We start from the raw sequence: 26,921 nt of genomic DNA, 5'->3' as shown, positions 1-26,921 counted from the left end.
AAAAGAAAGAGCCTTGTAAGTTCAGTTCTGATATATGTAGTCACCTATTTTGGATGTACTCTGACTGCAATTATAGTAAATATCAAATAATTTCAACTAGCAAAACAATGGGTTTCTTCATATTATTATTACATACACCACCATGGAGTCTGAAGACGCATCACAGGAGACATTATTATACCTCTCCTTTAACCGATTAACAGACAAAGCACTCACAAATGACTCTGGTAATCCATTCCATTTATTCACAACTCTCCAAGCAAAAAATCTAGTTCTCACATCCCTAGTAACTACACATTTATTCCTCTTCTCTTCCAGGGATAACCCCCTTTGTTCTAGTCCCTCGAGTCAGTGCTGAAATATTTTCTCTGCATCAATCCTATAAAACCCTTTAAGCAACTTAAATGTTTCTATCATATCCCTTATTTTTCTGCTATCAACCAACTTGTGCAATCCACACATCCTCATAGGGAACATTCCACAGGCCACTCACCATCTTGATCACTCTCCTCTGAATCTTTCCACTGCTTCATCTCCAAGAAACCCAGGGGATCAGCCTTGAGCACAGTAATCCAAATGTGGGCATATCCTCTTATAAAGAGGAATAACAACTTCCTTATCTCTACATGTTAATGTATTCTTCAACAGCCTTCTACCTTAGCAATCTGTCCTTGAAACTTTAACTCGGTCTACCCCCCCCCCCCCCTAAATCTCTATCTTCATCTATTTCCTGGGGTATAATGGCCACTATGATACACAGTTTATAATCTATTTATCCCAAAATGATAACTTTACATTTCTCCACATTAAACTGACACCCATTAACTTTTACCCATATGACAGCCTATTTAAATCATCCTGCAAACTTTCCACATCGCCTTGATTAATTATTACCTTAACTAATCTTGCATTATCAGCAAAGAACTGAATATTTTCTTTGAAGTTATTTCCTATATCATTTATGTACAAAATAAATAAGAACGATCCCAGTACTAAACTTAGCAGCACACCACTAGTGACTTGTTTTTGCATCGATTCTTCCCCTCCATATACCACTTTTTGATATTTGTCCAACAGCCACCCCTCTTATCCAGTGTCATGTCCATCCTCATTTGTTCTAATTTGCATGTGGTATTCTGTCAAATGCCTTTCCAAAACCCAACAAAATCACGTAGCCTTTATCCAACTCAGCTGTTACTCTATTGTAAAAAGTTAGTAAATTACTAAGGCATGACTGACCCTTCATAAAGCCACGTTGACCCCTATACAGTATATTTTTATTTACCCATTCTTGAATTCTCTTTTTCACCAATTCTTTTGGTGAAAAAGAGAATTCAAGGCCTTATAAAGAGGAATAATACTTTTACCACCACACCTGAGATACTGATCAGTCTATAATTTGCTACTGCAGTCTTAGAGCCTCCCTTATGCAAGGCAATTATTTTGCCCTCTTCCACTCCCTTGGAACTCTACCAGAGCTGAGATTTAAAGTGCCTAGTCAGAGGAATTGCCAGTTCCCTTGCACATTCTTGCAAAACCCTAGCTGATATCCCATCTAATTCCACAGATTCTGCAACATCCTAAGAACCTCCAATTCATCTACCTCTGTTCCCACATCATCAGTGTCTGTCACATATATTACAGCAGCAACCTCACTAGGATGATATACTATTGCAAAGTGGTTACTCAAGTAACTTAACTATTTTATCTGCTTCTGTCTCCTTGTGACCATCACTCATTAAGATTAATCTTCCAGTCATGCTTCCTCTTACTTGTCATATATAACGCAAGAACTCTTCGGGATTTCCTTTGGCCTGCTTGGATAGATTATGAGAATAATCTGATTTTACCTTCCTTACCATATATATACTGGTCACCTTTCTTGCCTGAGACTTGTACTGGTCACTTTTGTCCTTATATACCCTCCACAGCATTTTCTTCTTCTGCAGCTCATACTTAATAATATTACTCGTCCATCTAACTCCTATCTGATTAATCCTCCTTAATCTTAGGTATACGATTTAATATTGCATGTTCTAAATGACCCTTAACTATATCCCATGTACTACTACTAACATCCTTATCCTGCTGTGTTTTAGGCCATGACACAGATTTAAGCTTGTTCCTAAGTTCATCATAATCACCTGCCTTGTGCCACATATACACATTCTTAACAGAATATTCCTCATGTTTTACAATCTCCCAAGTCAAGACTGCATAGTCACTTTCACCAATCAGAGGCAGTGTGGTCACCTTGGTTATAGATAGCTCTTTTGATTATATGACTAGGTCCAATACTCTCCAACCTCTAGTCCCCTCCATCACATACTGCCTTCAGTAATTTTCTCCTAGTAGGTGTATAAATTCTATTTCCTTTCTGCCATGTGATCTTTCTTCCTTCTAGTCTGTATCCCCCATCGCTGAAGTCCCCCATAATAATCACTCGACCTGTACTCATTGTACTAATTTGCCAATGCATGTCTTCCAGATCATCTGTAGAACCCCCTGACCTATAGCAACAATGACCTGTATATTTTGTCACTCTCCTGTCTATCTCCTCTTTTTTGCTGTAATTCATCTATCATCAGCAGTACCCTTCTCCCATTCTATCTTCCCTGAAAATACTAAACCTTTGACATTCTATCCCTGTAACTACAACTGCTGTTAGCCAAGTCTCACTGATGTCTGTAACTTTTGGCAAGATTGTACTAACCAATGCAAAAAACTTCTTCCTCTTTTGTTCCTGATACTTCTGGCTTTTATATATATATATATATATATATTTATTTCTTATAGCTTCTATTCACTTGGCTTGTAGATATATATACTACCAGAGTCAAAGGTGACTGGCAGGCACATGAATGGTATAAAGCACACGCCAGAAGGGTAACGAGTGTGGTAAGAAAAGCAAAAACGGATTATGAAAGAACATTAGCCATGCAGGCTAAAGAGAATCCCAAACAGTTTTTTCGATATGTTGCAAGTAAAAGAAAAAATGTATATGGCAGAATGATTTTAAAGAATGCCGATGGTAGGGAGGTAATCGAATCAGTTGATATAGTTGAATTACTGAGTGAGCACTTTGCAAGAATATATCATCCAGGTGGTGACATTGCAGGAATGAATGAACCAATAGATTATATGGGAATTGTGGTGAATGAAGTGCAGGTGAGTAGTCTATTATAAAACTTCAACGTCAATACATCTGTGGGATTGGATGGTATACCAGCTCGTGTCGTACATGAAGCAGCTAGAGAATTGTCAGTGCCCTTGACCATTTATGTTTAAATTGAGTCTCGGGTCTGGGTTAGTACCAAGGGAGTGGAAAGAGGGGAAAATAGTTCCACTGCATAAAGGAGGTTCCAAGACTGCTGTTGTAAATTACCGACCAATTCGCATATCAGGAATTGTTGTCAAGGTCTTGGAGAAATTAGTCAAGAGAAAAATACAGGATTAGATAGATGAAAATGGGATACTTTATGGAGGACAACATGGTTTTGTGAAGGGTAGATCATGCCTCAGTAACTTGCTCACGTTTTATAATACAGTGACGGCTGAACTGGATAAGGGTAATTTACAGTGATCCTACTGGGCTAAGGTAAACGGATGTCGATTTAATGTGGCAAAGTGTAAGGTTATGCATTTTGGGGTGAAAAGATTAGCAGCAGTATATCACATTGGTGGAACCGTACTCCAGGATATTGATGAAGCCATTTGGGAGTGTTGGTGGATAGGGAGTTGAAGTTTGGGGGGGGGGGGGGGGGGCACATCGCAAAAGTGGCTAAATCAGCTCATCAAATCATTTGGTTGCTGAAAAATACTTTAACAAGCAGAAACAAACAAGTTATTGTTCCTCTGTATCGAACCTTGATAAGAACCCATCTAAACTACTGTGCCCACATTTGGTCACCTAGGTTTCTTCTTGATGGGGAGGAGGTTGAGAGGATCCAGAGGCGAGTGATCAAGATGATAGCAGGTCTATGGAATGAACCTTATGAGAACAGGTTGAAGATTTGTAGATTGCAAAAATTGGTTGATAGGCAGAAAAGGGGTGATATGATTGAGACTTTCAAATTACTGAAGGGTTTCTATAAGATTAATTCAAAAGATATTTTTGAGAATAGGACTGGTGGTGAGAGGACTAGGGGCCATACATGAAAGCTGGGCAAGAATGTGGTTAGCAAGGGTGTTAGAGCTAGGTTTTTTACTTGGAGAGTGGTGAATGAGTGGAATAAGCTGCCAGAGTCTGTTGTGGGTGCTATGACTGTGAATGAGTTAAAGGCAAGGTATGATAGATACTCTGTGAATGTCGAAGTTGTTCTTGACATGATGTTAGGGCCTCCCTTGATGAGTCTGTTGACTCCTTGGAGTTGCACAAAATAATAATAATAATAGTAGGGGGCTCTGCTCCCTGGCAACCCCCAAGTTCTGGGCTGGTAAGTTGGGTCTCCATTGTTTTGAAACGTCCAATAAATTGTCTCCTGAAGGCAAACGCATTATTGGACGTTTCAAAACAATGAAGAGACATAAAACATTTCAAATTTTGGCTTATCTTTTTATATATATAGAGTGGATATATAAAAAAAACTACACAAGCAAAACTCAAAAGATTTGCTTTTGAAATTTCTTCAAGATAAAACTGAAGGAGTTTAATAGTCAATTTACAAGTCTGTCTAATATAATGAAGTTTTCTATATTTGGCAGATTACCAATGTATCCTGCCAGATACAGAACTATGAATGCAGATAAAAGGAAAGTGTAACCTAAATTCCATTCCCATGAAATTAACATTTTCAAGATTACTGGTGAAAATTAAGTTCTTCAACATAACCTTTGGGAATTATTTCCTCAGAAAAAATTGTGTGTGTGTTTGCGTTCAAGAACCCAGGGGAAAGGTTTCAACTGGAAAGTACAAGTTTTAAAAATACAGCAAAACAAAAAGTGAAAACAATGACTTTTATTTGTATCTCATTCCAGTTATACAGGAATCATAAAAAAGAAGTTTATACAAAAACATTGCCAGAAGAGGCACATATGGATCCAAAAAAAAACAGGATTCTTTTCTGAAAATAGAATAAAACTAATATTACTTTAGAGCATGAATGCTATTATTACAATATGAAGCAAAATCAATTTTTATGTATTTTTTTTTTTTTGCATGATAATGGTTGCTACATTTTTTTTTTTTAAATTGGGCTCAATAAATAATGAATCCTTCTGGTGTTTGAATATAGTGAAAACAAAATATTACCACACTACAACTTTTCCTTGGCAGAATATCACATAGATTTAATTTTTGTTTCTAAATAAGTGAAATACATCAGCACTCACAAAATGTATAAGTTGATAATCAGATCTTCAAACCACTTGTAATGTTTAGTTTCACCAAATAATAACTGAACACACACATTACTTTTGGATTTACAGAGATTATACTAAAAGAACATTCCAATTTAAGAGCGATTCCCACCTCCCTGTTTCTTCTCCTTCCTCTAATACCACACACACACACAAAAAGTTGAAAAAAATTATAGCAGATTAGTTCTATGCATGATGTAAATAGAAAGAAGGAATCCACTGATGTGTTTCATGAACAGGTAAAGTTTAGTCTGGGAATGAAAGAGGAAAAGAGAAGCTGGTTTAGTACATTTTTGAAACTAGCTGTAAGTGGGTGTTGACTAGCAGCTGCTCATGCTCTTAGTTTAGAAAAAAAATTGAAGTCAGTTCAGCAGAACATTGCTCAAGAAAATACCTACAGAAGGATGCAAGACAAAATGACAACCTTCATGGAAAGAGTTGGTTAAGATGAATTAAACAATTTTGGCAGGATGGTGAGGATTCTGGTATTCTGTCTCAAGAAAGTCACAGTGGCTATCAATGTGGCCTGGTGTAGCTTGTTATCACAGCAGCAGGGTCATTCCATAAGACAGTCTGCAAACAAAAGCTAAGTTACCATGGCAGCAGTAACGTCAGGCAGTTTACAGCTGCAAGGTATCTAGCAGAGAGTGAGATTGGTACTACCAACCTATATTATGCTAGCATCTACATTTGATTGGGATTGTAATTGAAGCTAATACAATGAAAACCAAAACACATTAATTCTAGAATGCTAAACTAGTTGCTGCAAAAAAAAAAAGCTGTTCCCCATCATTTTCCATTGGAGACAAGACCCAAGTTTGAATCTAGTCTATGACATGAGATACCTTTATTAGATGTTTCCAATCAAATGGTTAGTTAGCCAGTCTTGTATGGAGACTGGTGGAATTTTTTTTCCTCCCAGAAACTCATGTCTTTCATCCCTCAAAACTTAGCCCATGAATACATAGATCTACACACATAAATACTTGCACTTAATAGATGCAGCACAGGAATGCACAAGAAAGTAGCATTAATTGCCTAAAAATTCTAATTAGGAAGACTCAACGTGTCTTGGAGGATAATTAGATGGATTTATTATCAAAATATTATTTGGCATATATACACACACACATACAGAATGGCTCCGAATACATGTCTGCACACACACACACACACACATATATATATATAGAGAGAGAGAGAGAGAGAAATGCAGTCTGTGTGTGGGGGGGGGGCTTAATTTTAAAATTAAATTTTTTTTTTTTTTTTTGCCAGTAATTTTGACAAATGATTAATGGTATTGTATTACTTATAGATAAAAAGAAGAGAATTTAATTTGGAAACTCATCTTTTGTTTATAGATTATGAAAAAGCATTTGGCAAAGTAAAAAGATATATGCTGTTTGATATATTACAAGGAATAAATATACCTAATATTTTATTACATGCAATATTGAATATATATAAAGATAATGAAATAAAAATAAATGAAAAATGGTCTGAAAAACAATCTATAAACCAAGGCGTAAGACAGGGATGCCCTCTATCTCCAACACTTTCAATATATTTCCATTAATGAAATATTAATACAGCGGAACACCTTAAATAATCAAGGCATAGAAATTTCCCAGAATAACAAAATAAACATGCTATTATTTGCAGATGATCAGGTAATAATATCATAAGACAATTTACAAAGAACAATATACAATTTAAACATCACAGTAGAACAGTTTGGAATGAAAATTTCCATAGATAAAACTAAAACAATGGCATTTTGTGGACAAACTCCAATTAGAAGCAAAATAGTTATTAATATTAATAATAGAACAGATAAATACTTTCAGTTATCTTGGATGTGAAATATCATATGAAGGAGAAAATAAAATTAAAAACTTCAAATTTTTAAGAGATTATAGACCTGATAAATAGAACGCTCAACCCAAATATATAGTACAAAAAAGAAACACGCTTGAAAATATAGAATACTTTAGCAGTGCTCACATTATTATATGGCAGTGAAATTTGGGCAATAAACAAACAAGATAAAGAATAAAAACAAGTGAAATGAGGTTTAAAAGAACTAAAAACTAAATTATAAACAAAAATGAATTGAACATGTAAACCGAATGGCCAACACCAGAATCCTAAACAAATACAAGCCAATTGAAAAGAGAAGGCATGATAGACCCCCAAAAAAGGATAATGAGACTGGAACAGACCAATATGGTGTCAATATCTGTAATTAGTGTTATGATAATGATATTCTATTATATCAGTGTTATAGGTGAATACCATAGTTTGCCTACTTTGTGAGAATAAAAAAAAAAATAGAATTCCCAGGGAGAAAATCATTACCCATCTTTGTATTGAGAATGGCAAATTTGTCTTTATTTAATGGTCTCAATTAATATATAGGTGAATCAACTAGAAATGAAGTGCTTAAGGATCAAAGCTGTATAACTGAGAGGAGACCTCCACATAGCCTTAAAAGGAATATGGAGAACCAATCAGGGCTTCTGACCTAATGTCCAATTAGGTCAGAAGAATAACATGGTGCACCATGTTAGGTATCTACATGGATACTGAACAAACGAGGATGAGCTGACAATTTGAGATTTAGCCAACCAAATTGCATTCTTACTGGCTTAAACCACAATGTAAAATAATAATACAACATGACAAAATTTCATGTCGGCTAGGCCGTTGCCTAGTTAAACAAGGACCCCGTTGTTTTTGCCAGGAAACCAGGATGAACAGCAAAAAAAAAAAGCCAGCTACTGGAACAAATCCTGAAACACATCCCAACTCAACATTACCAGAGTTTAAGATCGATACTAAAACAAACCTGAATGCCAAAGAAATGGAACTAGCAGAAGAATTGGATAAGTACCATAGCGACATAATAGGGATGAGTGAAACAAAAACTGCCGAGATCTTTCTAAGTAATAAATACAAAATGTTATATGCAGGGGAAAAGGAGTAGCAGCTATATAGTATTGTATTATAGTATCCTCATAGAGTATTCAACACTAAATGAGGCTAATCTTCTTGAATGGCAGGCAATATCAAGTATAGTGATGTGGACAAATATCAGAATGGGGAACAGGACAATGAAACTTATTTGTGCCTATGGTCCCACAGAAGCTAGAGGTGGAGGAATTTTTTGAGGCTTTAGAGAAAGCAACTGACACAATGAAAAATGAAAAGTTGGTCCTTGTTAAAGATTTTAATAGACAGAGTAGAAAATAATTATAAGGCATACAAAAATATTAGGGAATGGAGAAAAGAGCAAATCTAATAATAATGGCAAAGACATATTGGATTTCTTCTCAGGACATGGGCTGGTTATTACTAACACAATGTTCCAACATAAAAATGTGCACAAATTAACATGGAGAGAAGAGGCAAGGAATAAGTAGCCTCAATGACTATCCTTTCTTTTAGTGTTGCACAGTGATCAGCGTTCATTTTAGAAATTATGGACTTTAGAACTGTGTTATAAATAACTATTTCAATTTTCTGATGTTTCGACCTTCACGTTAAGATCATCATCTGGAGCATACACAAATATACAAGGACAAGCTGGGTTACATTATACAAAGTAAGCTAAAGGAACAATGATTTGATCACTGGTTAATCTACTGGCATGACCTCTAGTGAAAAAAAAAAATTATTTATCAATGACTCTCAATAACTATGTTATTGTTGTTAGTGATGTTTTCTCACTGGTGCAGGACATTTAGAGTATACAGAGGAAAATGGTAGGAAGTGATATTTTAATGTGATTTAAATATACCAGTCCTTTCTTTGCATGAAATGGTTATTTACAATTATTGGACAGTAACTGCCACCCAAGTTTCACAAACACTTGAGAGGTCATAACTGCTGCAGTTGGTTGGTATAAATATAATGTAAGATAGGGTGTTTCAAATTAAAGTACCCATAGAGATAATACCCTCAAACTTAGTGGGTACCCTAACCAGATTGTGGAGAAGAGATTTTGACGTCAAAAAAATTGACCAATCAAGGAAATATGGCACTGACAGTGAGAAAAGATAGTAAATTTTTCATACCACGAGCTGAAAGGCGGTATAAATGAAGTCATTTGACTTGCCCGATGGGTCTTTCTTTGTCTAAACAAACTTGTTTGTGAAGTGTTCCCCATTTCTGTTGATTTGAAGAGACAGGCAGCAAGAGGACTTAAATCTGAAATTCTGCAAATGACTGACGATGTTGATACTGCAATTGTAGCAGTCAAATGAAAATGCCGTAGGTTCATGCAGTACATAATGCTGCATCAAGTCAATTAAATTTGTCATAAATGGAGAACTTTGCATAAAACATTGCAATACCCCATTACAAACTCAGCCACAAATGGTAGATACCAGCATCCAAAAAATATTTGTGCTGACATGTACAGAGGTGGACGAGGATTAGCCTTGGAACATCCTCTGGCATGAAAGAGTAAATTTTCATGTCTGTGGAACTGTAAGCATTCAAAACTGTCACATCTGAGCTACAGACAATGCCCATGCATTTTAACATGTTCCCTTACATTCACTAAAGGTCACAGTATTATTATTATGTTACACCTCCAGGGAGGTGTAACAAAGACTCAATCGAGGGAGTGTGTGCCAACAGCATTGAACAATTGATCCCCTTCCAACTACTAGATGCTCAAACTTGCTTAACTTTTCTTGTGAGCCATTAGTAGCAGAGGCTCTACCAATCGACCAACCTCACTTCCAAGTTCATTATCACACCATTTTTCTTCAAAGAAATCCATCAACTGGATCTTTGACCAGAGAGTTATCAGGACATGTTCAGCAGCTGTCCACAACTGCAGCAAAGAGGAAGCACCATGTGAAGTTAAACAATTATTACCTCAACATTTCAAAGAAGATAGAGTAATCAGTCACTAGTTTTCTATGAAATGGCCACTGTGTTCACCAGACCTCAATAACTGTGACTTTTGGCTTTGAGGTTACTTCAAAAATATATCAGGGAAAAGTTCTTCACCTGGCAGATTTGAAAGACAAAATGCAACATCATGTGCAAAACACTGTGACAGATCAGTTGTGTTCTGCTACAGACAATGCTGTATGATGGTATCAGCTATTGGTCCTGCACAATAGCTAATACATTGAACATCATCTCCACTGATCATTTGGAGCTCCTTGCAGCATGTAAGAGATATATGATTTTTTTGCATTGTATGATTTTATGAAATAAACTTAACTGAATAACTTTGTCACTCGCTCAGAATCATTTCACAATCACATACCATCCAGTCGACATTAATTTACTTTTCTCCTGGTCACAATGCCATACTTACCCTATCTCAATCGTTTGTTGAACTTTTTTTTTTTTTTTTTGTCAAAGTCTCTTCCCCATGACCTGGTTAGGGATACCCACCAAGTTTGAGGGTTCGTCTACTGGTTCTGTCTGCTGATTGCTCTGAATAGGAATACTTTAATTTGAATAATTTGAAACATCCTGTATTTCCACTCACTATTTTCAAAGACTGTCAGAGAATCATCTAAGTTTTTTTATTTTTATTTTCTTTAAATTTTTTTTTAACAACCTAAGACTATTTTTCAAATGGGAAGGCATCCCCCCCCCACCTCAACTGGAACAATTCTTTGTCAAGAGAAGTGTAAAATAATGCCTTGAGTCATAATTTGCAGTACATTACACTTTCATTACTTCCAGAATTTATCATGCAATCACAAATGTCATACAAAAACATAAAATAACTCCAACACATTTTTTAGGCATCATGAGTTCATTCTGCTGCCATTATAGATGAACTGTCTCCTGATGAAAGCAGAAAAGAATAACCAAAACAGATATTTTACATCCATTTTTCAGAGAATATACATCAATTCATAAATTATGAATTATCTCAGTTCATAATTTATGAAATTATGCAATTTCAGTATAACAAAATTAGTGCAAACCACTGTTTTATAAATTTCAAACACATACACTCAGTGTAATGTTTAAAGTTTAGTTGTGAACACTAATAACACAAATACAGTAATACGCGACTTACGTATATTCAGTTACATAATAAATCTCGAAAATTACAACTACTAGTGCGTATGAACATGTTTGTGGCTTTGACATCCATTGCAGTATGCAATGACATTATGTTAACTAGGCTCGGCATTCACAGCAAATGTAACGAATAGTAACAGGCAGTGACAGGTTACCAGTAAACGGCGAGAGCAGCAGAAGGCAAGTGCGCAAAAGCCGTAACATTCAAACTGAAACCTACCAATTAGAAATAAAGACTCCGTAAACAATTCCTCCTTTCCCCGACCTGTCAGTAGTCCATGCCTCGTAGGGGTTTAGTTTAGTCACTTGTTTATCACCGTTAGTGTTCATTGTTTATTTACCCTTAAAATGGATTCGAAACACAAAACCGAATGTACTGGTAATAAATTTAAAAAACAAAGGTCTGCAATTACTTTAGAATAATAAATATTGCAGTTTCTTACGAAGTTACACTTAAGCAATTTACAAATTCGACTTACATAAAATTCAAGTTACGTAAAAGTTTACGGAACGATTACTTATGTAACTCGGGGGAGTTACTGTATACAGATATGTACAGTATATTATTTACACAGTATTATTTTATAAATGAAACATCATGCAGCAGTATTTACTCGGATATAAATTATAAAAGTATCAAAAATATATAAAAGAATATAAAACAAACTGAAATAACACTTTTCAAATAAAAAAATGTCTTGTGACAGCTAATTCAGCTCTGTAGTGGGAGAGTCGGCACTGGTGGTGGATGATTGTGAAGAGAAATGCTGTTCTCTGGCAACTTGTACCCTTCTCGATGTTGAAGGCTGAGCATAGTTGGGGTCGTCTGAGTTGTTGTCATCTTGACGTTGTGAGCGGCATCTCACAAACATATCTAGAGTAGATTGTGTGGTCACACGCTTTTTGTCATCGTAGATGGCCTTGTAGCTAGACATATCAGAATGGATACGGCGGCTAACATTCTTGAACCACTCGGTGTTCAGATCCATCGATTCTAATTTTGCTAGCGCCATGTCTATCAGGTTAAAAGCCTTGGCTAGTCCCTTTGTTATAAATTTCTTAACGTCTGGAGTTGACGGTTCAATCGGCATAGTATTTTCTTTGGAATTTCGGAATGCCTCCAACTGAATAAGGACATCATTAGTAAGCTCTTCATCGTGACTAAAAAGAAGCTCATTAACGTCAACGTTATCCACTTCCAGCTCTAATTGCTAGAAGTGGTACAGCACATACGTCAGTAGTGTACTGTACCATGTCTCCGTCGCTTGCTGTAATTCTTGTGTCAACTCAACAACCCTATCAGTCATTGTCTGCTCTCCTTCCTTTAAACAATTTTGCACCATTTCTGGGCAGCGTTTCTTCCGAACAGCATTCATTGTTGTCCACTTGACTTCATCCCATGCCACCTCGATGTTTTTGATAGCGTCAAGGATATTATAATTCTTCCAGAATCAAGTAGAGTAATGTCCTCACCACTATCAATGGCCTTGATTGCTTAGGAAAACATACGGCGCAGATAGTAGGCTTTGAAAGTCGCAATAGCGCCTTGATCCATAGGTTGCAACAATGCGGTGGTTCTAGGAGGCAGGTAAACAACTTATACGTCGGAATGAAAGTCATCCAACTCTTCCGGGTGGCTGGGGGCATTGTCCAGGAGGAGAAGCACTTTAAACGGGATTCCTTTCTTGGCACAATATTCCTTCACCTGGGGAATGAAGTGGTTATTGAACCAGTCTGCAAACAGCACACGTGTAACCCAAGCCTTGTATTGGATTTCCAGATTACGGGCAGCCTACTCAGGTCAATGTTCTTAAAGGCCCACGGTCTCTGGGAATAGTACACTGTAAGCAGTTTAAGTTTCAAGTCCCCTGAAGTGCTGCTGCCAATCATAACAGTGATCCGATCTTTTGCGACCTTGAATCCAAGCATAGATTTTTCTTCTTTTGCAATAAATGTCCATGTTGGCATACTCTTCCAAAACAGTCGTTTCGTCAACATTAAATATTTGCTCAGGCAAATATTTCCCCTCCTCAATTATTTCTGCCAGAAGTTCGAGAAATTTACTTGCCGCATCTGTATCAGCACTTGCTGCCTCACCCGTGACTTTTGATGCTGTGTAGATTTGTATGTTTCTTGAATCGTTCGAACCATCCAGTACTAGCTTTAAATGCACTCTCCGTGTCTGTGATGCCGGCCTTCTCTTGTAAATCTTTAACTAAAGACCTAGGTCTTCTCCTGGATAATCAGTATCCGCTTCTGTGTCAGATCCTCGATCCAGTGAGACAGCAATTTCTCCATCTCTGAAATCGGGCCCAGCCTCTTCATGGTAATGATTGTGCTCGTCAATGTTACTGCACCTTTCATGCTTTCAACAATGCGAACTTTATCCTTCACTATCGTATTCACTGTCAAAATAGGTCGATTTATATCCCGAGCTATTGTTGATATAATTTTCCTGTCTTCATACATACGAATTATTTTCAACTTTTCTTCTAAAGTAATTGCAGACCTTTGTTTTCTAGATTTATTACCAGCACATTCGATTTTGCGTTTCAAATCCATTTTAAGGGTAAATAAACAATGAACACTAACGGTGATAAATAAGTGACTAAACTAACCCCGCGAGACATGGACTACTGACAGGTCGGGGAAAGGAGGAATTGTTTACGGAGTCCTTATTTAATTGATAGGTTTCAGTTTGAATGTTACGGCTTTTGAGCACTTGCTCTCTGCTGCTCTCGACGTTTACCAATAACCTGTCACTGCCTGTTACTATTCATTACATTTGCTGTGAATGCCGAGTCTAGTTAACATTATGTCGTTGCATACCGCAATGGATGTCAAAGACGCAAAAGCTACAAACATGTTCATACGCACTAATAGTTGTAATTTTTAAGATTTATTACGTAACTGCAAATTTACGTAAGTCGGGGGTTACTGTATATACATACATATAATAATAAATATTGCAGTTTCTTACGAAGTTACACTTAAGCAATTTACAAATTAGACTTACGTAAAATTCAAGTTACGTAAAGGTTTACTGAACGCATTACTTACGTAACTCGAGGGTATACTGTATATTGAATTTGCTATTTTAAAATAATTTTCTAAAAATTACTATTCTAGCAGATACATAAATCCAAACACTGAAAGAATTGAAGGTTACAATTCGAAAAACTTCCTGATATGAAAAAAAAAAACATTCAATACCACTGAAAACTATTTCAAATATTAATATATTTTTAAATGATATATGGCAAAATGTAATTAGTTTCATAGTTATTATATGTATACACATACCAGCCACTGAATTAGGAACTTTGCAGAAATCAGTGGTTTCTGTATATGTATGTGACTGCCAATACCGATCCTCTTCAATTCTCTGTGCATAGTTCACTGAGATATGGGTTGGAAAGAGCCTTCATTAAATTTCAACTGCCATCAAATGTTGATCAATTGTTGCATAAAGGAAGTTCTGTTTGTCCATACAAAGATGATGATGATCTCGTTCCTAACAGACTGTCTTAGGACCAACAGTTATGCCTCTTAGAGAAGAAATGTGGGTTTTTCCACCACTGATTAAACACCTGGGATACCCGACCTTTTGAGAAACCAGTCAGTTCTGCTGTTTTCAAAATTGTGACTCCAACTGTACAGTTGGAGTCACAATAAGCCCTTTATAGAACTCCAAAAGATCCTTTGTTTTTTCCCATTGTGATCAACATTACTGACTAGCAGTATTCTTAAATAGTGGCATAGAACATATGAAAGTATTTTGTATATACAATGCATAAGTGATGTTTAAGTATATCTGCATAAAAGGATATCATCAAATTCCTGCCATGTACCCTCAAGGGGTGTACAGGATATGATAGTACTACATGAAAAAAATTACATCATTACTAACTTCCTATCTACAATTTTCCTCCAAATCAGTCTGTTACTTGTCAAGACTCCAACATTATCAGATCTTATATTTCTATCGTCTAAGGCACTTTATACCGTATCAATCCACATATATCTTGGTCTTCCTCTGGGTCGTTTTGCTGCCAACCTGGCAGAGAACACTTGTTTTGCTAATCTTTCCTCGCCCATTCTATTTAAGTGACCATACCACCTGAGATCAGCTCTGCTAACGCATTCCTGGATGCTGACAATGTCAAGTTCTTTCCTAATGTCCTCGTTTTTAATATGATATTGCCATTGATACCATCTGTTCACACCTATAATCTTTCTCAGGACTCTCATATCTGCGGTCTCTAGTCTTTGGTCAAGTGTTTTACTTCTGACCCAGCTCTCAGATCCATAAGTTAAAACTAGTTTGAACACTGTCTTGTATACAGCTAATTTAGTGTTCCGACTAATTTCTCTCCTATTCCACATGAATTTGTTCAATTGACTTCCTACCATACCAGCTTTTCTGATTCTGTTGTCTATTTCTATATTTAATTTACCATCTTCAGTAAAAATCGTGCCTAAGTAGCTGAAATGTTTTACTTGTGACACAGGTTCTCCATTCACAACACAGTTGACATTTTCAATGATTCTGACTATTTTCATTGTCTTTGTCTTTTTATTGCTGACCTTCATACCATATCTATTACAACAGTTATTCAATTTAGTCAGAGAATCTTGCAGACTTGTAGCGGATTTATTTAGAAGTATAACATCATCCCCATAAAGCAAAGAGCTGACATTAACATCTCCAATTTTGATATCATGTTTAATAGCACTTTCCTTCATAATGTGATCCATATAGATAATGAATAACAGAAGGGATAATGTACATCCTTGTCTCACACCAGATTTAACATTAAACCATCTTCCTGTACTTCCTTCAATTCTAACTGCTGACTTACAACTCAAATAAAGACTAAGTAGTGCTTGATATAATGCCCCATTGACACCATATAACTGCAGCGTATTGAATAGCTTCTCTCTTGGCACCTTGTCATATGCCTTTTCCAAATCAACAAAACTTAAATACAGATCTTTGTAATATTCCCATGCTTTCTCGACTAGTTGTCGTAAAGTGAAGATCTGATCCTGACAGCCTCTATTTGGCCTGAATCCAGCTTGTTCTTCACCAAGCTTTTCTTCCACAATTTTTCTCAACAGTTTCTCAAGTATACTTGCATAGATCTTGCCAGGAACACTCAGTAGGGAAATACCTCTGTAATTCTCACATTCAGTTTTATTTCCCTTTTTATATATAGGTACTATTAGAGCTCTACTCCAATCATCGGGAATTCGTCCCTCTGTCCAGGCTTTCTGAACTATGCAGTGCAGCCACTGTAAGACTTTTATACCACCATACTTCAACATTTCTGGTCGAATATCATCTACTCCTGCTGCCTTTCCACATTTCAAGCCTTTGATTGCTTTTTCTACTTCAAGTATGGATATGTATTCCTGACTGCATGCCTGGTCAGTGTTTTTTTACCACTGTGCTGTCATCACTGCTTGTTTCACTTAGCAGTTTTTCAAAGTAATTACTCCATACTTCAAGGATATCTTTTTCTACCGTTTTCATGTCACCTTTATCATCTCTAACTCCTTTTACAGCACTCTTTCCTCCATTCCTAAGCTTCTTCAACAACCTCCAGAATATTTTGCCACCTTCTTGATATTTATTTTCTATATTCTTGCCAAAGTCCTCCCATGACTTTTGTTTAGCATTCTTGCATTTGTCTCTATATTCTCTAAGAGCACAAGCTGACTTATTTGACAGGAACTTTTGATATGCTTTCTTCATTTCCTTCACTGCCTCTTTAACTTCCTGTGTCCACCAGGGAGTTCTGATTTTTTTATCCTTGCAGACAACCTCACCACATGCCTCTCTGGCAGAATCAATCAATGTTTTCTTCAGAGTTTGCCACTGAATCTCCAAGGTTTGATTCCTGTTCTCAAACTCATTTTTTCTTCAATAATCTTTGCGTATTTTAGTCTACAGTTCACATCTGAGAGCTGCTCAACTTTTATTTGCTTTAAAACTTTCTTACATGTTTTTCTTTTCAATATGAAATTCAATTTTATCCTGCTCAAGACTAAATAGTGATCACTTCCAATTTCAAATCCTCTGTACACTCTGGTGTCCTGCACAAGGGAGGAAACATCACTATCAACAATAACATAGTCAATGAGACTTTTCTTATTCCTAGCCTCTTCTCTCCATGTGAATTTGTGCACATTTTTATGTTGGAACATGGTGTTAGTAATAACCAGTCCATGTCCTGAGCAGAAATCCAACAGATATTTGCCATTATGATTAGCTTTGCTCTTTTCTCCAAATTTTCCCAAAATATTTTTGTATGTCTCACAATCATTTCTTACTCTGCTATTTAGATCCTCAACAAGGATCAACTTTTCATTTTTCATTGTGTCAGTTGCTTTTTCTAACGCCTCAAAAAATTCTTCCACTTCTACTTTAGTAGAACCTTTTGTGGGACCATAGGCACAAATAAGTCTCATTGTCCAGTTCCCCATTCTCATATTTGCCCACATTACTCTACTTGAGACTGACTGCCATTCAAGAAGATTAGCCTTTTGTGTTGAATACTATGGCTACTCCTTCTTTTCCTTGATTGTCATTGCCTGAATATAACATTTTGTATTTATTGCTCAGAAAGATCTCACCAGTTTTGGTCTTTTTTGTTTCTGTCACCCCTATTATGTCGATCTGGTACTTATCTAATTCCTCAGCTAGCTCCATTTCTTTGCCATTCAGGCTTCTTACGTTGATAGTACCAATCTTTAACTCTGGTGATGTTGAGTTGGGGTTTGTTTTCAGATTTGTTCCAGTAGCTGACTTTTCACTGTTTGCCCTGGTTCCCTGGCGAAAACAACGGGGGCCTTGTTTAACCGGGCGACGCCCCAGCCGGCATGAAATTTTGTCATGTTGTACCATCATTTTTTTATTTTGGTTTAACCAATAAGAATACAATTTGGTCGGCTAAATCCCAAATTGCCAGCCCATCCTCGTTCGTTCAGTATCCAAGTAGATGCCTAATAGGGTGCACCACGAGAAATTGAGGATTGGACATTAGGTCAGAAGCCCTGGTCGGTTCTCCGCATTCCTTTAAAGGCTATGTGGAGGTCTCCTCTCAGTTATACAGCTTTGACCCTTAAGCACCCCCTGCATAAAAGGTTTCTAATCCATATCCATATTTTAATTCCTCAATGTATTAATTTTTAAGTATAAGTGTTGACTTTAAGTCAGAGAATATTTATCTGGCTTTACACAAAAACAAGTTTGTTTCAATAAGGAAAAATTGCAAAACTGCTCTGCTATTTACATAAATCTTTTGAGCAAGATTTTTACTCAACATTTATAATACAGGTCTTGATCTTCTACTTGCACTTACCTTTAATGTTTTTCAGAAAGAAGTGAAATGAAGTATAATGGTTTTTCTTGGTTCTAATCTACTTTTATACTATGTATAACTTTGCTTTGTAACAAATAAAATAAATACTATATAGAATATAGTATTCTATTGGCAGAGACCAACTTGGCAGTTGGTCTCTGCCAAGGGTGTGTTCACCTCTCCTTTTCATAATATTTATGGACTGGATTGATAGGCACAGCCGAGGCAGTGAGTGTGTCAGAATTGGAAGATGTAGCATTGGATGTCTCTGCTTTTTGTAGATGACCTAGTTCTGCTTAGCTCTTCCACAAATGACCTCCAGCAGACCCTGGATAGGTTTGTAGCTGTTTGTGCAGAATGCCGGGATGAAAATTAGTGTGGCCAAAACAGAAACATTTGTGGTCTCAAGACAACCATCCCTGTGCACTCTACATGTGAGTGGAGTCCCTCTGAGGCAGGTGGAGAAGTTTAAATACCTTGAGGTCCATATTCACGAGTGATGGAAAGTTGGATGTAGAACTAGATACTCGAATTGGCTCAGCAAGAGCAGTATTGCAGGAGCTTGGCCATTCGGTAGTATTGAAGCGGGATTTAAGCCAGAAGGCAAAGCTGGCTGTCTTTATGGATGGGAACATCCATAAAGCTGGATGTTCCCATCCTCACCTATTGTCATGAGAGTTGGGTAATGACTGAAAGAATGTGGACACGAATCCAAGTGGCTGAAATTAGGTTCCTGCAGAGGAGGGGGGGGGGTTGCAGGACTGACAAGACTCGACAGAGTCAGAAACTCTGCAATTCAGGAAACCCTCAATACTTAACCGCTGCTCCTCTGTGTTGAGAGATCACCGTTACGATGGTATGGCACCTGGTCAGAATGCCACAAGAGAGGCTCCCCCAGCAGGGCCTCTTTGCCAAGCCAGAGGGTGGGAGGCCAAGGACCTGCTGGATAGATTATATCCAAAACCTTGGGTGGACACATCTGCGAGTCCCACTATAACACCTGAGCTTGGTGGCAGAGGATCATAACCATTGGAAGTTCCAATTAGGAAGGGTGGGCCTTGAAGATAGATGGAAATGGATGGATAGAATACAGTTATCTCTTAATATGTGAAAGCACTGTGCTAAAGGGAACACATGCAAACTCGTTGAAAAGATCTTGGCATCACATAGCAAAATCACAGCTTCTACCTCAACTAAAATAAAAATCATATTTCACAGTTCTTTAAAATTGATATATATATATGTCAATGTGCATTTTGTTTTGCATCATATGGAAATAGTTTTTTCCTACAGCATCAGGGGATAATTACCCCCCCCCCCCCGCTTTTTAGAATCTGTATTTTGGTTTATGTGAATACCTAATCCTAAAGAGCAGTATTACATATCACTGGATTTAAAAAAAAAAAAAAAAAATTGTGTAATGAAAATGTTTCCGAAATGTACATAACAAAAGTTCGCAAATATCTGATATAAGAAAGAGTATTAATTCTCTTTAAAGGTTATATTGGGGGGGGGGGGGGGAAATTAAACTGAATAACAAGAAATTAAAACATCAATATATTTCAAAAGCTTTTCTTTTGTAATTATTACTAAATAATTATAAATATTCTGTAATAACACTGAATTAAGAATTAATGATAAAATTACAGTTCTCCCCCTCCAAATATGTACACTCTAACTTCACTAATCAATGGACAAATGTACACAGTTTCATTATATACATATCATATAAATGCACTATGTCGAAAAATAGGACACCATTTTTTCAGGGAAACCTAAACTGTACACTTCTCAATATCATACAGACTCCTTTAATTAGTCCACCATACTTATCACCTTTGTAGGTAGACTCTCCTAAATGATAATGAGTTTTGTTTGTGATAATATTGCCATATATTCTGGACCTCTTTCTGTTCAAAAATCAAGCAGGTTTCTCGAACAAACAAAAGCACTGTTGAATACATCAACTGCCTTAGAAGCTGGTAGAAAGAGCAAAAGATAAAAACATTTCTCCAAAGCCTTTGATCAAATTAATAGACAAAAGATGTTCAAAATATGGCATACGCTAGAAAACAATTAAAATAATAGCAGAGCCATACAAGAATTACCATGCAAGAGTAATGGTTAATGAAAAGATAAGTGCTTTCCGATTTCCACTGGAGTTCTTCTGGAAGACTGACACCAGGTCTTTTTAATTTTTCCCTTGCCTACATTTTTAAACTCACGGGAAATGGGTGTGAAAATACTCAAAGATTTGACAGGCCAAACACATATAATCAATTAACATTCAGACCACCCAAAACCACTGAAAAAAAAAAAAATTCCATGTTCAGTGCTGCATGTCAAAATGCAGCACTGAACATGGAACAACTGCCAGCCCTGATTGGGCTGGCAGTTGCTTTGCTAACAGAAAAACTCAAGTCCTAAAAAAACATTAAACTAGACAACTATACTCTTGAAGAAGCAAGATTTTCAGTATCTTGGTTCCCACATCAATACTCTGACATAGTGAAAAGAAAGCTTTTCAATTCATAAAAGCCAAACTTATCACCACAAACACCAAAAGTTTCTTCAACAAAACTACAAGTCAAGCCACATATATAGTTCTCACACATGGAACATCAAACTATCAGTGCTAAGATATGCACTGATACCCCCTGAGACAACGTAACTTCAATCAAAATAAAGATATAAACAACAAGATCACATTCCTAATACTGTCATTTTGTTGGGACACCAACTTAGACATCCATCCTCACCTTTGTTAAGTGCTATCTATAGACAAACAAATGGAAGAGGAAAGCCAAGAAAACAGTTCTGGCATTATGTAAAATTTTTTCTCAAGATGAGACCCATCTGACATTTACCAGTTGATGCATAAAACAGCAATTGGGCTCACCTTCAATTAATAGGCATAACTCATGGAGAGAGAGTAGAGAAACTATAATGATAACTTTAGACCATACTTTCTTCATCATACCTGTTTCACAAATCAAGTTCATCCCAAAAATTCTATTGGCAGAAACCAACCTATGAAGACCAAAAGTGTTTCCACATTTTCTTCACACCATCTACAATATTACCTGCAATATGTTATGTTGAAACAAACATGGGTCTATTCCATAAAACTGCAACAATGTAGCAAGCACTGCATTATCCCATAATGTTCATATCTCCATCGACATTCATTCTTTCAGGCACTACAACTGAAGGGCTAAGTCTATGTTAGAAAAAACAGCTGCAAACATTATATAATATACCAGGCATAATCTGTGCTACTGATTAGCATTGTTTCTTCTATAGAAATTGAGCCAGTGTAGCTCTTTATAGTATCCTACTACTAATCTGAACCTCTGTAGAGAAAACTCTTCATTAATCATTTCCACATCAGATTGCCAAGATTTCTTCTGTACCATCCTTTGGTTCCTTAGTGTTAACTTCCTAGTTCACTGCAGTTCAGTTGTTGTTGTTTTTTTAACCAATACATCTCTGCCATTAAGCTTCCGAGCTGAGATATGCACAAGGAAAATTTTATATGGCATCCAATGATAAAATTTTGTGTGAAACTAACTTCTCTATGTGACACTAGCAGCCTACAGAATTATGTTCAACTCTAGGCACATACCTGTTTGCCTTATATAGCAGTACAAGTCATGTACAATGATAGGCATATAAACTTATTATATTACCAGGGAGTAGGGAGGGGGGGGGTTCACTGAAGGAGACCATTATCATGCACACCAACTGCCATACCTATTTTCGAATTCATTCATACTACTTGCACTCACTACCACTTTCAAATGCAATCCATTCCAATCATGCACCACTCTAAGAGAAAAAAATCTAGCTTTCATCCCTTTCATGACTGCATTCATTCTCAACTGCCATGGATGCCCTCACATGAACTGCTTTCAGTTGGTAGAGATTCCAAGAAGGATGCAAACACAGCTCCAAAACATCTGACATGCACTAGAGTTGTAGGATTTCTAAGTCACAGTTCCAAACCAAAGGAATACAACTTTCTATTAGCATAATAGTGTTGATATACAACTAAGTTGTGATTATTCAAGTTCAAATAATATTCAATTTGTAAGATACCAGGTCACTTTTAATGTGAACCAAAATTCAGTTAATGTGAGGCTAGCGCATGGGCAGTTGAAGTTACCTGGTTACCATTAGGGTAACCAAGACTCTGCTACTTCAGTCTGTACTTGTTTATCTTCACGTGTGCCTGTGCTTCTGAAAACACCATTAGTATTCATTTGTTTTAATTGTTTTTAAGAAGTACTCTTAACAAAATAGACAAAAGGATGATTCCTTCAGATAAAAACACCATGAGTGCAAAAAAAAAAAAAAAAGCACATTATTACATTAGAGCAAAAATGAATGACAAGAACGTGATCATAGCAACTTTAAAATTGGACAAGATGTCAGAATGCCTAAATCTATTGGTATGGAATATTTTAAAACATGCAGGGGAAATAAAAGTTTCTTTTTTTTTTTTCGTTTTTTTTTTTTGTGCTTTGCAAACATCAACAGGGACTAAACTTGTTACAATAATAAAAATGGAGCATCTTTTAACTGTATGGATTGAGGATAGCAATCAAAATTAAAAACTCATTCCCCTTGGTAGAGTAACAATCAACACAAAAGATTTAAATTTGTTTAAGAGGATGAAAGAAAAAAATAATGAAGCAGAAGAAACATTTAATAATGCAAACATTGCTCGGTTGGTTTGATTTTAATTAAAACTAATGTTAAAATGGTGAAGCATCTAGTGCAAATGAGGACACAGCATCTAAATATCCTGATGTTTTTTTTTAAAAAAGAATCAGAGATGGTGGATATACTGATTAACAAATATTTAACATCAATGAAATCGGTTTATTCAGAAAAGGATGCCTTCTAGAACTCTAATTTCTAAGAAAATTAAAAAAAAAAAAAAAAACTGGATTTAAAGTGTCTAAAGATTGCCTAACACTTATTGGGAGGCAATGCTCAAGGCAATTTTAAATTGAAACCCATGCTTGGTTATCAGTCTCCAAATCCTCATGCTCTGTAAGGCTGCAACCATAGATTACTTCCAGTGATTTGGCAGTCAAATAAGAGAGCAAGGTTGACCTAAGTGGTATTCAATTACTGGTTTTCAATCTATTTTTGCCCAGCTGTCGAAAAAAATTGCAAGGAAAGTAACATTGCATTTAAAGTATTACTGATTTTAGATAATGTTCCAACCATACTATGAAGGAGTTAGCTCTCTCAAGGAATCTGATATATTTCGAACTGTAGAAGTTATGAAGTGAAAAATTATGGATGCTGATCCTAACCTTAATTGTAGTATGCAAATTAGCTGAGATGTGGATAAAGTACTCTGTGTCTACCAGCATATGTATGAAAATTTAAAGAAAGGAAAAACAGTTCAGTGTACACTGCTAAAATATTTCAAAAGACAGATGTGTTCATCGATGTAAGCTTACCTTTAGGAGTGAAGGTAAGCTTAATGAATGAACCAGTAATGAAGGTGGCTGTCTAACTGCTATGTAATTTTGTTAACAATAAATTTACCTTATAAGTATATTCCTTTTATCTTTTGCTGTAAATTTCATTAATAAAAATATAAAAACTTCTGTTTAAAATTTTTCACTGCTTATTTCCAAACTGGAATCAATTACCATATTTTACATATAAATTTAAATGGTGCAAATTCAAATAATGTGACCATTTCATGGGATTCATTATCCACACTAATCAAGACCTAGTTGTATACGAAGCAGATTTCATTTTTTCATGATGAAACTACCCTTTTTAGAATTCATTAATGGACATTCAACTTTTCTATCATCACTAATTTTAAGATAGAAAAATTATACTGACTGTGGAAGGCTGAAATCATTTACTATAGCATGCAATAAGAAATTACTGATATAGCATCTAACAATTATACTTATGTGAAACAGTAAATAAACTCGCTACAACAAACTATGTTTGATTATCAAAGTCTTAGCACACAACTGATTGAAACTGTCTACTTTCAGGTGGTGAAAGAGCATGTCTGAACTCTTTGAAGAGTGTATAAATCAAAACTTAACATGTTCATGCCAGGCATCATACAAATTGTATTGTTCAGTACCTATCGATGGGGGGAGATGACAGATCGTCTTGTATTTCCACTTTGCCATCTGTTAGCCACTTGACAAATCATTTCATGTGCTTTCTAGAGAAACCAAAGTTAGGTTAAAAAGGAAAAGGACTTTGTCAGTAATTATATATAAATCTGCATTAATCAGGTATGAACCCTTTGCATACCAGTATGACTGAGGGAAAGAACAGGCACGAATGTAAATAGTTTTGTACAGTCAAATCTTCTTCTTCTTCACGTTATTCCCGCTTCCTATGCAGGGTCCGCATGTTACTTAGATGCGACATCTTGTTAGTACTACTCCCAACCGACTGGTCGCCTGGTCTGCCGCTGGGGGGGGGGGATATATTTTTGACTGTAGAGGTGTATGTTCACAGGCCGGTTTGCCTGCTTGCGGGATGAAAAACGCCAGATAAACTGGTGGAAAAAACCCTACTGACCGTGCCCAAGACCGGCTAACTTGGCTATGCCTGAGGAAGATCCTCAAATTCCTCACGTCTATAACGGGATTCGAACCTGGGACACTCCTTCCCCAGACATATGGTTGCGAAGCGCAAAGTCACTAGGCTAACCGCGCGGTCAGTTTTGTACAGTCAAATAAATATCCGATAATCATTGTGATATTATTGGGTGATGCAATAAATTAATCTGATAGAGAATGCATTATATGTCACCCTATAAACTCTAGTTATGCATATGAAAATTTATGAAAGATTTTTTCCCTCCCTAAAGATGTTTAGGGAGGGAAAAAAAATTTAAAAATAACCAACCAATAACAAAATTTTTTATATATCAGGGGTCGCCAAAGTTATTTGCCCATCAACTCCTTCAAGAGTTTCTTGACTTGTTATTGACCCCCTATATTTTACTATTACGTAATTATAATAGGACAAGCAAAAAAAGAGACATGTGAGTTTTTAAATTGTTTATTTTATAGTTACAGTGTTTATTGTATGTATAATATAGTATATATTATTATATTACTATTACTATCACTAGTAATATCACTGGTATTACTACCAGCGCTGCTCAACTCTTCAACATAGAGAAGTTTAGTTCATGAATGAATAACGATCGAATTATAATATGTATGTTGATGAATTTTAGAACATTAATGCTCACTTGTATGTTGATGCACAAAACTGAGACTGGGATCGAATACTTGTATAAGTAAATAAGAACCACACACGTTGCAATCTCGCTCCCACTGCGCCGGCCGGCAGGAACTACCAACATCCGTTTATTGGTAAATACGTAATTTTGGCCTACTTGATTGGCCTCAGTAACTATTTTCATGACCTTACTCCATCTTACAGGTCCTATTCATGGACCTGTAAGATGGAGGTACTGATCCCACGATTCACTCTTAATTGCGTTGTCATTACCTCCATGTCTTGAGGGGTAATCCAAGTTAACCGAATTAAATATTACCCATACAATGATGTCTTATATTTTTCTGTCGACCCCTGAGCCCGAATCAACCCCTAACAATGTCATATCGACCCCTTTGGTAACCACTGGTATATATATCATTGGCTTATTAATGACTACACAGATAGGAAAATCCTATGAATTATAAAGCATGATCAGATAATTTATCTAGGTATGGCATCATGGCACATTGAGCTCTTAGCAAGCAAATCAATATGTGTAAGATTTTGTTGGTGACTACTAGTGGCAGTATAAATTTTGCATTGCATTGCAAATAAATTTTTATTTGCAATGCAATGAAACTGTATACAGTGAACAAATCTCTTCCCCCACATAACTATCAACCACACTCCACACACACATGCAAAACAAAGTAAATGTATTACTTAGATATATAGTAAAATATCCTAAAAACCTATTCAACAGGGGAGGGATTTTCCCCCCTCAAAATTTCCAATGATCTCCCATCTATTTCTTCGGTTCTTTACTTGAATAAAGAAAATACTTTATTTCTCCGAGTTCATTTAAAAAAAATTCTGCCTGGCTAATCCTAAGAGATTAGC

At 36.3% G+C, this 26,921-nt stretch overlaps 1 protein-coding gene across 1 annotated transcript in view; it reads right to left on the bottom strand.

The window, feature by feature from the left end:
* Nucleotides 1-4,942: 4,942 nt before the first annotated feature.
* The window catches only part of Dad1 (dolichyl-diphosphooligosaccharide--protein glycosyltransferase subunit), a 44,588-nt gene continuing 22,609 nt past the window's right edge, over nucleotides 4,943-26,921 (bottom strand). The window contains exon 3 of the mRNA XM_090397529.1: nucleotides 4,943-5,063. The gene's annotated coding sequence lies outside the window, so the exon portion shown is untranslated. The remainder of the gene's footprint in view (nucleotides 5,064-26,921) is intronic.

The sequence above is a fragment of the Typopeltis vanoorti genome, chromosome 9, assembly GCF_054136105.1.
Source record: "Typopeltis vanoorti isolate ZY-2024b chromosome 9, IOZ_Tvanoo_1.0, whole genome shotgun sequence".
NCBI lineage: Eukaryota > Metazoa > Arthropoda > Arachnida > Uropygi > Thelyphonidae > Typopeltis > Typopeltis vanoorti.
The sequence above is the reverse complement of the archived record's forward strand: the minus strand, read 5'-3'. Positions and strand labels throughout refer to the sequence as shown.